A 14,580-nucleotide genomic window follows, 5' to 3' on the forward strand; every position below is an offset into this window, starting at 1 on the left:
ATGTCCCCTCGCTACCCACCCACGTCTAACCCCCAACCCCTGCCTGAGAGCAAGCCTCAACCAACAAGTGATAGATAATGGTGTTTAAATACCCTAACTTCCTTGCTCCTCACGTGGGAAAGCTCTGAGGTGTGTGTTCTCTACTATCTTTCTATGATTGTCCCTGCAAGATAAGGTTACCCAGTGTAGTTTACTTGTTAATATACTACTTATCGACTGCCTTTCTTTCCTCCTTCCCCTTCTGGAATTTCCTTGGGATCACAGTGCTAATGAACTACTTTTACTGGAATCCTTGTCTCAGGATATGTTTCTAGGGGAACCCAAATCAAGACTTCTTTCGAATCGCCGTGTAGTACTTACTTAACTATTATTGGACGGATAGATTGAACAAAAGCAACCTGTGAGTGAAGGACTAGGTAAAATGTGCAACATGAGCAGCTCTGTTCTCATAGGTTATGGACAATTCCACCATTTTGGCATAAGGTCCTTCTAATCTGTGTAACCCACTTTACTACCTTCTATTTTATATCCACATGGCATATTATGCTCACTCCAGCATCACAATTGTACTTTGACAGTCTAACTGTGCTCTGTCTTCCCTGGTGTATCATGACATCTTCAAATCAGGGGCTTTGTCTTATTCATGCAGCATGTTGCACAGTGTTTGACACAGACAGTTCACTTAGTTGGTGGGAGCTAAGTGAATCACCTTCATTGTGTATTGGTGAAATGTGTTAGAAATTCATCTAACTGTAGAAGAAAGTGAAAAAGTACCTACACAGAATCAGGGAGAAGAGGTTAGCCGTGAAGTTGTAAGAACTCACAAACCATAAAAGGTTTTTAAGTACAGGAGCAACATTATGAAAGTGCTATTTAAGGAAGAAGATGCTTTGAAGCTGCACTTAAAATAGATCAGATCAAGTGAGCTTAAAGTCAAGGAGGCTGACAAGAGAACTCTGCTTTTATTCAAGTACAAGAAGATGGTTTGGGGGCAAGAAGAATGTCTGTATCTAGGAGGATGGACAGAAAAAGGTTGGTGAGAAGAAAAACACTTTGCATAAAATTTCAACAGCAATTGTTAAATGCTTATAGCTAAAAATTGCCAGGTTATATCTGTGTGATGTTTTCTCTTTTTCATAGTGCTTGACTCAAAATTTTCATTTGTATCTGCCAGATAGATATGATATTATTATTGAGGAAGGCAGAGTCATTGAGAGTAGAAACTGGTGTTGGAGGAAGTTCATGAGCTCAATTTAGTGACTTTAAATTTGCGTTGACAGCAGGCTTTGAGGAGTAATATGCTACTCAAATTCAGAAGAAGACAGGATGGCCTGACTGCCAAAATCCCTACAAATTACTGTTTTAGAAACACATAGATGCATCAGCTGATCTTTAATGGAGAAAATAGATAAAAATAGTTTTTTTTCTTTTTATAGTATTCAGTTGAATTTTTTATATTGAGTTTAACTAGAGGCCGAGCTTTCACATCAAATACTGAACTTTAAAATATATAAGAGGTGAATAAGGTGATTATCAACATTCTCAATTTTTACATGTCATATAAAGTAGCACAACATTGTCAGGCCTACACTGAAAAGTAGGACATATTTTATGTTTTCATCTTACTTTATTGTATAGTGAGCATCACTGTGTACATTACACTTTAGGAGAATATAGAATGAATAATGTAACAATCTTGCTCTCTTAACAAATTTAGCATCTACAATTGTTTTGTTGAGACAAAGTCAAAAGATATCCTTAGCCAAGTAAAAGTGGCCACATTAAAATGTCAAGTGTGCATAAACAATGCTGTAGAAGGTCATAAAGGCAAAATTGATGAGCTTATAATGTCTTGTACATGAAATGGGGTGGAGGAGGCTCAGTGAAGAGAATCATTGTGCTGAATAGGGTCACCTTGGCAGACTTTACTGAAGAGGTGGCTTTTGATCCTGCCCTGGTATGGATGGCTAGATTATCAATAGGTGGGAGAGTATGTAGCAGGTGGGGTACAATTGTAGTGGGTCAGTGAGGCGAGAAGCTTCGAGATGTCCTTGGGCCAAGTATGGACATACGGGTGTGAAGATGTGAAGGCACGTGGGAACACTGGACCCCGAAGGCTGTGACATTGTGGTGACTCAGACCTGAGAACTTCACCACCTCCCATTGCAAGCACCAGCTCTATTTCAGAGCAACGCCTGAGTCATTGCTGGAACAGTTGGCCATGTTGTTACTAGTATACTCCAAAGCAATCACAGAATATTGATGCCTGTTGGCAAAAGATCAGATGAGAGGGCTCAGGATTCATGCCTGTATAGAGGAGCATGCCTGAAGTCTGTTTTCCCCTTGAGATTTCCTCACGAGGTAGAAAACTTGATAAGAATTGATATAAGAATATTAATAGATCATCAGTGTTTCCATTTATAGATTGTCCTGAGCCCAGTTCAAAGCATGAAAGCACATTGGATACATAACTGAAGTAAGTGAATTATGACAACCACCCTGCTGTCAGTAGCCCTAGTTTACAGGCTACGCGAGTAAGGTTTAGGAAGCTGCAGTAACTTACTCATGGTCATACAGATTAATAAAGGTGGAATTTGAATCCAATTATTTCTGACTCAGAATCTTATTCTGTTTAAATATCATTGCCTCTTATGAGTAGCCAAGAATAATTATTCTTGTTGATGGGCTATGGAAATCATTCATATTCATACAGCATTTTAGTGTTTTTGATGTGCTAAATATTATAATTAATAATAAGTTAAAAGTACTCCTCTTAAATCTTGTTTGTTTTTTGTAATAACCCCGTAAGGTAAGGTTGAAGTTGATGTTCAGATAAAGTGCTAGTTGTGACCAAGGTCACAGATAATTATGTAAGGTCACTGGTGTCTTGACCCTTGAACTCATTCTACAAGTGGTTTCTACAAGTGGTTTCAAATTTTTCAAAATAGGACAACCACTTTTTCAAATGAAATATTATGAAAAACTCCAATATGTGATGAAAACAGAGGATAGAGCTCCTGGGGATCAATCTGGATTTTAGAACCTTGGAGGTTCTGCCTGTTCAGATTCTTCCTCCTTCACTTATTGGTCCAATCCAAGGAACCTCAGTAGAAACCTGTGACTTGAAGGGAATGGATTCTACTCTTGTTCCTTCTGATGGAAAAGACACAGCCACTTTGGTTTAAGTTTTGCTTGTTTGCTGTTAGCCTTTCCCTACATAATCCTAGCTCTACTCATTAGAGGACATGTTCCCTGTTTTATTGACTCTTGCCTTTGATTCTGCTTTGTGAATCTTGAGGGTTCACTTTTATGATACACGTGTTTATAAGTTGGCCTGTACAGATGTTCGTATCAGGAGCAATGGCTTCTTTTCCTTTACTAAGGGAATATGAGGCATCTTTTATGTGATATTTTAATTACCCTTTTATTCCTGAGAAGGTGTCAGATTGCATAGGCTCAGATACTAGCTCTTTCACTTAATAAGTTGAAAATAACTTCTGTATGTTAGTCTTTACATTCATAAAATGGAAATAATAATGGTAACTGCTACGTTGGACTGCTTTGATAATTAGTACTTCATGTAGAAGACTGAGAATAATACCTGGCACATAAAAATTAGTCAATAAATATTAGTTATTATCATGCATGAAAAGGTCTTAGAGGTTTTAACCTCAATGAATAACACACACACCCACACACCCACACATACCACTACCTTGATTTGAGGCTCCACTGATGAAAAGCATTGTTTTAAGAATGAATGAATCAATCTTTCTTTTCAGAACAACCACAATTGAATATTGAGGGCAGTTTTTGCTGCCATGCTTTAGGATGGGCATTGAAAAATTGTAGTGTTTATATAGAACCACTGATATAATGATCAGAACATAAGGAGTAAAAAATATTTGAAAACAAAATTTTTGAACTAGAGAATAGGATATTTACTGGGGGGCATGATGGATCTTGGGTAGAAGCAGAGCAAATAGGATGAGATAAGAAGTATTTATATAATTTCTGTGATGTATTACGATATATATTTACTTATGTCATCTCCTTTAATCTTTATGGATAGCTCCTAAAATAAGAATTATTGTCCACATTTTTACATGTAAGGGAAGCTGGAGTCCACTAATGGTCACCTACTCAATTCAGTCAAAAAAGCTAAAATTTCAATATAGGTCTCTTGGACTCCAAGTTCTGAGCTCTTTCTACTCATTCCTTCATGTAAATTGGAGCTATCCAACAACAAATGGGTTACCTAGCAGTTTTGAAGTGTACACAGAACACCATGAGTGATTTTCTTCTCTTGTGTCTAGTCTTTGGTATGTGACAAAAAGACACTTTCAGTCTCAATTTTCTTTTAAGTTGCATTTTCACTTCCATATTGATTTTTTTTCTTTTTTCAAATGTAAGGTCTTCACTTTCAGGAAATCTGTCAAGTTTCCATTGAGTTTCACTCAGATGTCTGTATTAATTTTAACTGAGGGCAAATTTCAAGGGACAGAGCAGTTCATTATGGGCTTTGCCTTTCTGTACACTGACTCTACAGACAAATATGAAGCATTTAAAGATGGCTTTGATCATTTGAACAATTATATTATATTGATGAAACTCCTTCAAGGCCATACAGGAGTGAAAATATAGACTGCAAAATAAGCCCAGGGTTAACAGGCTTCTCCAAGTGGCCCCTTCTTTACCGCTTCCTTGTTACCTGAATCCATACCTTGCCAGGACACCAGAGGGTTTTCCCTTTGCTCTAACTTAAGTTTCTCATTTGGATGATAAAGAAGTTGAATTAGATATCCTTGAAAATTCTTTCTTATACAGATATTTTGTGTTTGAGCATTATACTAAAATAAATTACATGTACTGCTTCCTCTCTCCCTCCCTTCCTCCCTCCCTCTAATTTATTTGGTAACCTGCTTGATAAATTAGATTTTAAAGTAAAAAACAACTTCATTAAAAGAGAATAACCTTGAAATGTGTAGTTTCTAAAACATACTGACACTCTGCAAGGAAAGAAAGGATTTTCAGTTAGCAATGCACTGAAGTTACAGATTATAGCTATCATCATGAATTAGCTACCCCAGATGGAGTGCTGCCCTGTCCCAAAGTGAAAGCTGGATAGCTTCCTATAGATAAATAACTCATGCCATTCTCTCTATACAACAACCATACCTCTCTTGTAAGAGGTATGCAACTGGTCCATTTTATATTTGAGGCAAAAGAGACTTTTAAAATAATTACTTTTAATAGAATTTTTGAGGTGTAAAAATAACAAATGGTGTTGTAGAATGTTTAATGTAAAAGATAGAAATGAGAAAAGTTATATTGGTACATATCCTTCAATTTTTATTTTGATACATATATATGGAATACAAATCTACACTGTACATAACATTTTTAAAGCCTTTCATCTTAATGTTATAATCTTTTCCCTTTTTTTATTTTTAAACTGCATTACTGAGGTATGATTGACACCTGAAATGCTGCAGATTTTTAGTGTATTCAATTTGATGAGTTTGGAGATAAGTATATCCCTGTGCAACCATGACCACAGTCAATGCCATGAATATTACCCTCAAAAACTTTCTTCTGCCTTATTTTATTACTATTTTGTGGTAAGAACACTTAACATAAGAGCTACCTTTTTAAAGCAAATTTTTATGAATTATTAGCCCTTGGACAACATGGGGGTTATGGGTGCCAACCCCCTGGCCCCATGCTGTCAAAAATCTGTGTGTAACTTTGACTTTCCAAAAATTTAAATAAAAGGTTACTGTTGACAAGAAGCCTTATGAATGATAAAAACAGTTGATGAACACATATTTTATATGTTATATGTATTATGTATTGTATTCTTACAATAAAGTAAACTAGAAAAAAGAAAACATTCAGAAAATCATAAGGAAGAGAAAATACACTTACTGTTAAGTGGAAGTGGAGCATCGTAAGGGTTTTCATTATCTCTTCACATTGATTAGTCTGAGGAGGAGGAAGAAGAAGTGTTGGTCTTGCTGTCTCAGGGGTGGCAGAGGTTGAAAACATGGAGGAAGTAAAAGGGAAGGCAGGAGAGGAAGGCACACTAAGTGCAGTTTTATAGAAATAAATCATAATTTGTCATTTTTGCTTTTTCATTTCTCTAAAAGTGTTCCTACATAATATAAATACTTCTTCCACCATTTACTTTAGTTTCAATGCTCATAGCAGAGAAGGAGGTCCATGTTGTAAAAGAAGTCAAAATAGCCTTAAATAATTGGAACCTTCCGTTAGATTGTTTAATGTCAATTTGTTTTCTGGTCCTGCTCTTTCATTTTCTTTCTTATCCAGCGTTGGTTTGAAAGCAGTCCCCATCAGGTTGTCTTCTGTTCTTTTCCCTGGTGTGGTATCTGTTCTAAAATTTCTCAAAGATTCATATCTTGAAACCCTTTGCCTTGTACCCGTTTTTCTTTTGGCCTTATCTACAATCTCTTTCATGATTTCCTTGATTGGCTCTGATGTAAATCCTGTGAGGTCATGTATGATATGTAAACATAGTTTTTAAATTAAAAAATAGTAATCACCTTTTGTACTTTATTATATATTTATCTTCAATGAAGAAATTATCTTCCACAAGTGGATGTGTTCAGATGAAGTAAATAGGCACTGTACATTCAGAAGTGATACAATAAGTGTTCTTTTGAAAACAAACATATAATAAAATAAACATGCACAAAAACATTAGTGAATTATGTAAACAACACAGAGAGATAAGGTTTATTTCGGTGTTGTCTCAGCTAATACATTTACAGTTTGCCTTCAAAATTTTATCCTCTCAGGTCTCCCTTAAGCTTTGCCTCAAAAAGGTTTAGTGTAAAGAGAGGTTTATATGATACATTTTAAAGTCTTTGTATTTTTAACTAAATTCATTCTATTAGATAAATTCCATTATTATTCCATTCCTCATTTTACAGACAAGGAAACTGAGGCCCAGAGAGGGAAAGAAGTTTGCCCACCATCACACAGTTTGTAAGGTACAGAGCTGGGCTTTCAACTCACTCTTAGCAGTTCACTTGTTTAACCACCACAGTCGTCGTCTTTTGTTTTCTTCAATTTTTAAGTTCAGGGGTACATGTGCAGGATGTGCAGGTTTATTATATAGGCAAACCATGTGCCATAGTAGTGACTGCACATATTTTCCCATAACCTAGGTATTAAGCCCAGCATCCATCAGCTGTTCTTCCTGATTCTCTTCCTTCTCCAACTGTCCCCCTCCTACAGGCCCCAGTGTGTGTTGTTCCCTCCATGTGTCCATGTGTTCTCATTGTTCAGCTCCCACTAATAAATGAGAACATGCAGTTCAGTTTTCTGTTCCTGAGTTAGTTTGCTGAGGATAACGGCTTCCAACTCCATCCATGTCTCTGCAAAGGACATGGTCTTGTTCCTTTTATGGCTGCATAGTATTCCATGGTGTATATATACCACATGTTCTTTATCCAGTCTATCATTGATGGGAATTTAGGTTGATTCCTTGTCTTTGCTATTGTGAATAGTGCCGCAATGAACATACACGTACATGTCTTTATAATAGAATGATGTATATTCCTTTGGGTATGCATCTGTAATGGGATTGCTGGGTCAAATGGTATTTCTGCCTCTAGGTCTTTGAGGATCACCACACTGTCTGTATTTGTCAGGGTTCTCTTAGAGGGACAGAACTAATAGGATATACATAAGTAACAGATATATATATGTGAGTTTATTAAGTATTAAGTAATCTGATCACAAGGCCCCACAATAGGCTATTTGTAAGCTGAGGAGCAAGGAGAGCCAGTCTGAGTCTCCAAACTGAAGAACTCAGAATCCAGTGTTTGAGGGCAGGAAGCATTCAGCATGGGAGAAAGAGGTAGGCCGGGAGCCTAGGCCTGTCTCTAGTTTTCACGTTTTTCTGTCTGGTTTATATTTGCTAGAAGTTGATTATTACCACCAATATTGATTGTTACCACCAGATTAAGAGTGAATCTGCCTTGCCCTGCCCACTGATTCAAATGTTAATCTGTTTTGGCAACACCCACACAGAAAAACCCTGGATTACTAATTTCTATCCCTCAACCCAATCAAGTTGACACTCAGTATTAGCCATCATACTGTCTTCCAAAATGTTAGGACTGATTTACACTACCACCAACAGGGTGAAAACACTCCTTTTTGTCCACAACTTTGCCAGCATCTGTTGTTGTTTGACTTTTTAAGAGCCATTCTGACTGGCATGATATGGTATCTCATTGTAGTTTAGATTTACATTTCTCTAATAATCAGTGATGTTGAGCCTTTTGTTCACATGTTTCTTGGCTGCGTGGTGTATGTCTTCTTTTGAGAAGTGTCTGTTTATGTCCTTTTCCCACTTCTTAATGGGGTGGTAGTTGTTTTTTGAGGAAAATAGTTTTATTTATTACTTTAAGTTCTGGCATACATGTGCAGAACGTGTAGGTTTGTTACATAGGTATACACATGCCATAGTGGTTTGCTGCACCTATCAATCTGTTATCTGGGTTTTAAGCCCTGCATGCATTAGGTGTGTGCCCTAAAGTTATCCCTGCCCTTGCCCACCAACAGGCCCCAGTGGGATCCCCATTCTGTGTCCATGTGTTTTCATTGTTCAGCTCCCATTTATGAGTAAGAACATGTGGTGTTTGGCTTTCTGTTTCTGGGTTAGTTTGCTGAGAATTATGGTTTCCAGCTTCACCATGTCCCTGCAAAGAACATGAACTCATTCTTTTTTACGGCTGCATACTATTCTATTGTATATATGTTTTTGTTTTTTGTAAATTTAAGTTCCTTGTAGGCTCTGGATATTAAACTTTCATTGGATGGATAAATTGCAAATTTTTTCTTCCATTCTGTAGGTAGTCTGTTCACTCTGATGATAGTTTATTTTGCTGTGCACAATGTCTTTAGTTTAAGTAGATCTCATTTGTCAACTTTTGTTTTTGTTGCTTTTTTCAGCTTTTTTTTTTTTTTGTCATGAAATATTTGCCTGTGCTTATGTCCTGAATGATATTGCCTAGATTTCCTTCTAGGGTTTTACAGTTTTGGGTTTTACATTTAAGTCTTTAATCAGTTGAGTTAATTTTTATATATGATATTTAGAAGGGGTCCAGTTTCAGTTTTCTGCACATGGCTAGCCAATTCTTCTAGCACCATTTATAGGGAATCCTTGCCTTATTGCTTTTTTTGTCGAATTCATCAAAGATCAGACGGTTGTAGGTGCGTGGCCTTATTTTTGAGTTCTCTATTCTGTTCCATTGGTCTATGTTTCTGTTCTTATACTGGAACCAGGCTGTTTTGGTTACTGTAGCATTGTAGTATAGTTTGAAGGTGGGTAGCATGATGCCTCCAGGTTTGTTCTTTTTCCTAGTATTATCTTGGCTATTCAGGCTTTCTTTTGGTTCCATATAAATTTTAAAATAGTTTTTCTGATTCTGTAAAGGATGTCAATGATAGTTTAATGGAAATAGCATTGAATCTATATATGATTTTGGGGAGCATGGCCATTTTCACAATATTGATTCTTCCTATCCATGAGCATGGAATGTTTTTCCATTTGTCCATGTCCTGTCTGATTTCTTTAGGCAGTGGTTTTTCATTCTCCTTGAAGAGGTCCTTCACTTTCCTATGTACCCGTATACCTAGATATTTTGTTCTCTTTGTAGCAATTGTGAATGAGAGTTCATCTATGATTTGGCTCTCTGCTTGCCTGTTTTTGGTCTATAGGAATGCTGGCAATTTTTGGACATTGACTTTGTATTCTGAGACTTTTCTGAAGTTGCTTATCTGCTTAAGAAGATTTTGGGCTGAGATGATGGAGTTTTCTAGATATATGATCATATCATCTGCAAAGAAAGAGAATTTGACTTCCTCTCTTCCTATTTGAATATGCTTTATTTCTTTCTCTTACCTGATTGCCCTGGGCAGGACTTCTAATACTATGTTGCATAGGAGTAATGAGAGAGGGCGTTCTTGTCTTGTGCCAGTTTTCAAGGGAAATGCTTCCAGCTTTTGCCCATTCAGTATGATATTGGCTGTGGGTTTGTCATATTTAGTTCTTATTATTTTGAGGCATGTTCCTTAAATATCTAGTTTATTGAAAATTTTTAACATGAAGAGATGTTGAATTTTATCAAAGGCGTTTTCTGCATCTATCAAGATAATCGTGGTTTTTGTCTTCATTTATGTGATAAGTCTCGTTTATTGATTTGTGTATGTTGAACCAACTTGAATCCTGTGAATGAAGCCAACTTTATCATGGTGGGTAAGCTTTTTGATGTGCTGCTGAATTCAGTTTGCCAGTATTTTATTGAAGATTTTTGCAGCATCTATGTTCATCAAGGATATTGGCCTGAAGTTTTCTTTTTTGTTGTATTTCTGCCAGGTTTTGGTATAAGGATGATGGTGCCCTCATAGAATGAGCTGAGGAAGGAATCCCTCCTTTTCAATTTTTTAGAATAGTTTCACTAGAAATGGTATCATCTCTTCTTTGTAACTCTGGTAGAATTCAACTGTGAATCCATCTGGTCCTGGGCAATTTTTTCTTTTTTGGTTAGTAGGCTGTTTATTATAGCCTTAATTTCAGAAATAATTATTAGTCTATTCAGAAATTCAATTTCTTCCTGATTCAGTCTTTGGAGGGGTACTTGTCCAGGAATTTATACATTTCTTCTAGATTTTCTAGTTTACATGAACAGAGGTGTTTATAGTATTCTCTGATGATCCTTTGTGTTTCTGTGGGGGTCAGTGGTGATATTCCCCTTATAATTTCTGATTGTGTTTGATTCTTCTCTCTTTTCTTCTTTATTAGTCTAGCTAGCAGACTACCTATTGATTTTTTTTTTTTTTTTTTTTTTTTTTTTTTGGTCAAAAAAACACCTAGATTCACTGAGTTTTTTTGAAGGGTTTTTTCATGTGTCTATCTCCTTCAGTTTAGCTCTGATCTTGGTTATTTTTTTTTTTTTCTTCTGCTAACTTCGGTGTTTGTTTGCTCTTGATTCTCTAGTTCTTTTAGCTATGATGTTACACTGTTAACTGGAGATCATTTTAGCTTTTTCATGTGGGCATTTAGTGCTATAAATATCCCAGTTAACACTGCTTTAGCTATATCCCAGAGATTCTGGTACTTTGTCTCTTTGTTCTCATTAGCTTCAAAGAACTTCTTGATTTCTGACTTAATTTCACTATTTACCCAGAAGTCAATCAGGAGCAGGTTGTTCAGTTTCTATGAAGTTGTGTGGTTTTGAGCTATTTTCTCAATCTTGAGTTCTAATTTGATTGTACTGTGGTCTGAGACTGTCTGTAATTTCAGTTCTTTTGCATTTGCTGAGGAATGTTTTACTTCTGATTATGTGGTCAATTTTAGAGTAAGTGGCATGTGGCAATGAAAAGACTGTTTCTGACAAAACGGACTTTAAACAATCAACAAAGATCAAAAAGACAAAGAATGGTATTACATAATTTTAAAAAAGTTAAATTCAGTAAGAGCTTACAATCATAAATATATATGCATACAATACATGCACACCCAGATTCATAAAACAAGTTTTTAGAGACCTACGAAGAGACTTAGACTCTCACACAATAATAGTGGGAGACTTTAACACCCCACTGACAGTATTAGACAGATTATTGAAACAAAAAATTAACAAATATATTCAGGACCTAAATTCAGCTCTGGATCAAGTGGACCTGTGTAATAAGCCTTAAAGATACTTATAGAGACTGATCTTAGAGGCTGAATTAAAAGTGTTGTGCTTGTGGGCAGGTAGACCACCACTTCAACACCTTTGGTATTGAACTCTTGGGGTTCTGGGTGTCCAGGGGCATTGTCCAATATCAAAAAACCTTTATAAAGCTGTCTTTTACTGACAAGGTACTTCCTGACTTGAGGGACGAAGCATCAATAGAAGTAGTCCAGAAAAGGGGTTCTTGTTGTGCAGGCCTTCTTGTACAAACAAAAGGCTGATAGCTGTTTTTATCTTTTTCCCTTCAAGGTCTGGGGTTCACAGCTTTAGATATAAGGGCAGTCCTAAGTACACATCTGACTGTATTTGCGCTAAGCAGTAGAGTTAGCTTATCCCTTCCTACCTTAAATCGTGATGCTCACTTCTCTTTCTTACTAATAAATGTTTGTGGCTTTTTTCCACCTGGACTAGGACACTTTTGCCTGAATTAAAACACTGTTCAGACAGGTAACCGTTCTGCTTGATGATTTTCTTAATGGCTTCTGGGAACTCATCTACTGCCTCTTGGTCAGCCGAAGCTGCTTCTCCTGTTAGTTTGACATTTTTTAAAAATGCCAAACCTCTTTCTAAAATTATCAAACCATCCTTTGCTGGCATTACATTTTTCAGATCTAGATCTGTTCTTTTCTTTTTGCTTAAAGTTGTCATATATCAACTTTGTTTTTTCTCGAAACATCTTATAGTCTATAGTTATGCTTTTCTGCAGCAATCCTTTACCCACATAAATGTTGCATTTTCAAGGACAGATAAAAAGACATTTCATAAAAATGTAAGGTTTTTAGACCTGCTAGCAAAGCTGCAATGAAGCTCTCACAAATTTTCTTTTCTTTTTTTATAATCATTCTTAAACTGGATTCATTTACATTGAAATGGCAGGCAACTGCAGCTTTAGACCTCAATGTATGGTACATATTAAGCAATTAAACATTTTCTTGTATTGCTATGACTTCTTGGAAGCACTTTCAACACCATTAGTGGTACTTTGTATGTGTCCCGTGGTGTTATTCAAGGTTTATGTTATTGCAGTAAACACAAAACAAAATACATGAGAAATGCCAGAGATCTTTTTACTGTGATACTCAATTTACTGGAGAGAAGAACTGCTCACATGGAGATGATTAGCATCACACAGCATTTTAAGCAGATACTGGCAACACTTGAGCTCACTCCAAAAGCAGCAGGAGGTGGCTATGAATCTATTACAGTATACAGTATGTATTACAGTTAATTTTATGCAGTTATGGCTTAATGCTGCAACTTTACATTTGTTTACATTTTCCTCAACTGAGAATGACATCATGTACCATCTATAACTTTGTGTCTCACATTTTGATAAATTTTAACTTTTTATATTCATATATATTTTATGGTAGTAAATTATAAAATAGACTACTGTCTACACATGTTTTATGCATTCATGGCATATCTAACTTTTTCTTAATTTTCTCAGCATTTCTAGGCTATGCAGTTTGTCCGCCAGGTTTCTGAAATTTCTGCAAATCTTCAAAAAATTTTCTAACGTGTTTATTGAAGAAAATTTGAGTAGTAATGTACCCATGAAGCTCAAATCCATGTTGTTCAATGGTCAGCTGTATAAAATACCACATTGTTAACTACAGGCACTGTTTGGTACAGTAGATTCTTAGAACTTACTCATTTTGTATAACTAAAACTTTGTATCTTTTAATGAATGTTTTCCTTTTTCCTTCTCTCTCAGCTCTTGGCAACCATTCTCTGTGTTTTTATGAATTTGACTATTTTAAATTCATCCTATAAGTTGCTCATATAGTATTTATCCTTCCGAGTCTGGTTTATTTCAGCTAGCATAATGCCCTCTGTGTCCATAAATGTTGTTACAAATGGCAGTATTTCCATTTTTTTATAGTTGAATCACTTATGTACATGTGTGCATATATGTATATATGTTAAAAACATTTCATTATACATATCACATTCTATTGTATGTGTGTGTATATATGTATGTATGTGTGTATACATATATATTTCCTTTTTCATTCATCCATTGACAGACATAAAAGTTGCTTTCATATTTTGGCTATTGTGGATAATGCTGCAATGAACATGGGAGTTCAGCTGTCTCTTTGAAATCCTGTCTTCAATTCTTTTAAATATGTTAATAAATCCAGAAGTTGGATTACTGGATTATATGATCCAGTAATCATATAAAATGGTAGCTCTATTTTAAACTTTTTGAGGAAGCAGCATACATTTTTTCACAGTGTCTGCAGCAATTTACATTCCCACCAAAAGTGTATAAGGGTTCTCTTTTCTCCACATTCTTCCCAATATTTGTTATCTTTTTTTAATAATAGCCATCCTAACAGTGATATCTTTTGATAACTTAGAGTGATATCTTATTGTAATTTTGATTTGTATTTCCCTGATGATCAGTAATATTGAGCCCATTTTCATATAACAGTTGACCATATGTAGTGTTTCAAAAAATGTCTCTTAAGTGCCTTTGTCCTGTTTTTCAGTTATTGAATTATATGAATTCCTTCTATATCCTGGATATTAATGCCTTATCAGATATATGGCTCGCAAATATTTTCTCCCATTTTGTAGGTTGTCTTTTCACTCTGTTTATTTTCTTCACTGTGCAAACCTTTTTAGTTTGATATAGTCCCACTTGTCTATTTTCATTTTTGTTTTCTATGCTTCTGTCATCATATCCAGGAAATCCTTGCCAAAGGCAATGTTGAAAATTTTTCCCTATGTTTTTTTCTAGGAGTTTTACAGTTTGAGGTTTTACATTTAAATCTTTTAAATTTATTTTGTGTTGATT

At 35.7% G+C, this 14,580-nt stretch overlaps 1 long non-coding RNA gene across 1 annotated transcript in view; it reads left to right on the forward strand.

Moving 5' to 3' along the window:
* The first annotated feature begins 927 nt into the window (after positions 1-927).
* The window catches only part of LOC135270199 (uncharacterized), a 351,270-nt gene continuing 337,617 nt past the window's right edge, over positions 928-14,580 (forward strand). Inside the window, exon 1 of the long non-coding RNA XR_010338406.1 lies at positions 928-1,032. This is a non-coding gene — a long non-coding RNA (uncharacterized LOC135270199). The remainder of the gene's footprint in view (positions 1,033-14,580) is intronic.

This window comes from Aotus nancymaae, unplaced genomic scaffold (genome assembly GCF_030222135.1).
Source record: "Aotus nancymaae isolate 86718 unplaced genomic scaffold, 86718_ANA_hifiasm-v0.15.2.pri h1tg000059l, whole genome shotgun sequence".
Classification (NCBI taxonomy): Eukaryota; Metazoa; Chordata; class Mammalia; order Primates; family Aotidae; genus Aotus; species Aotus nancymaae.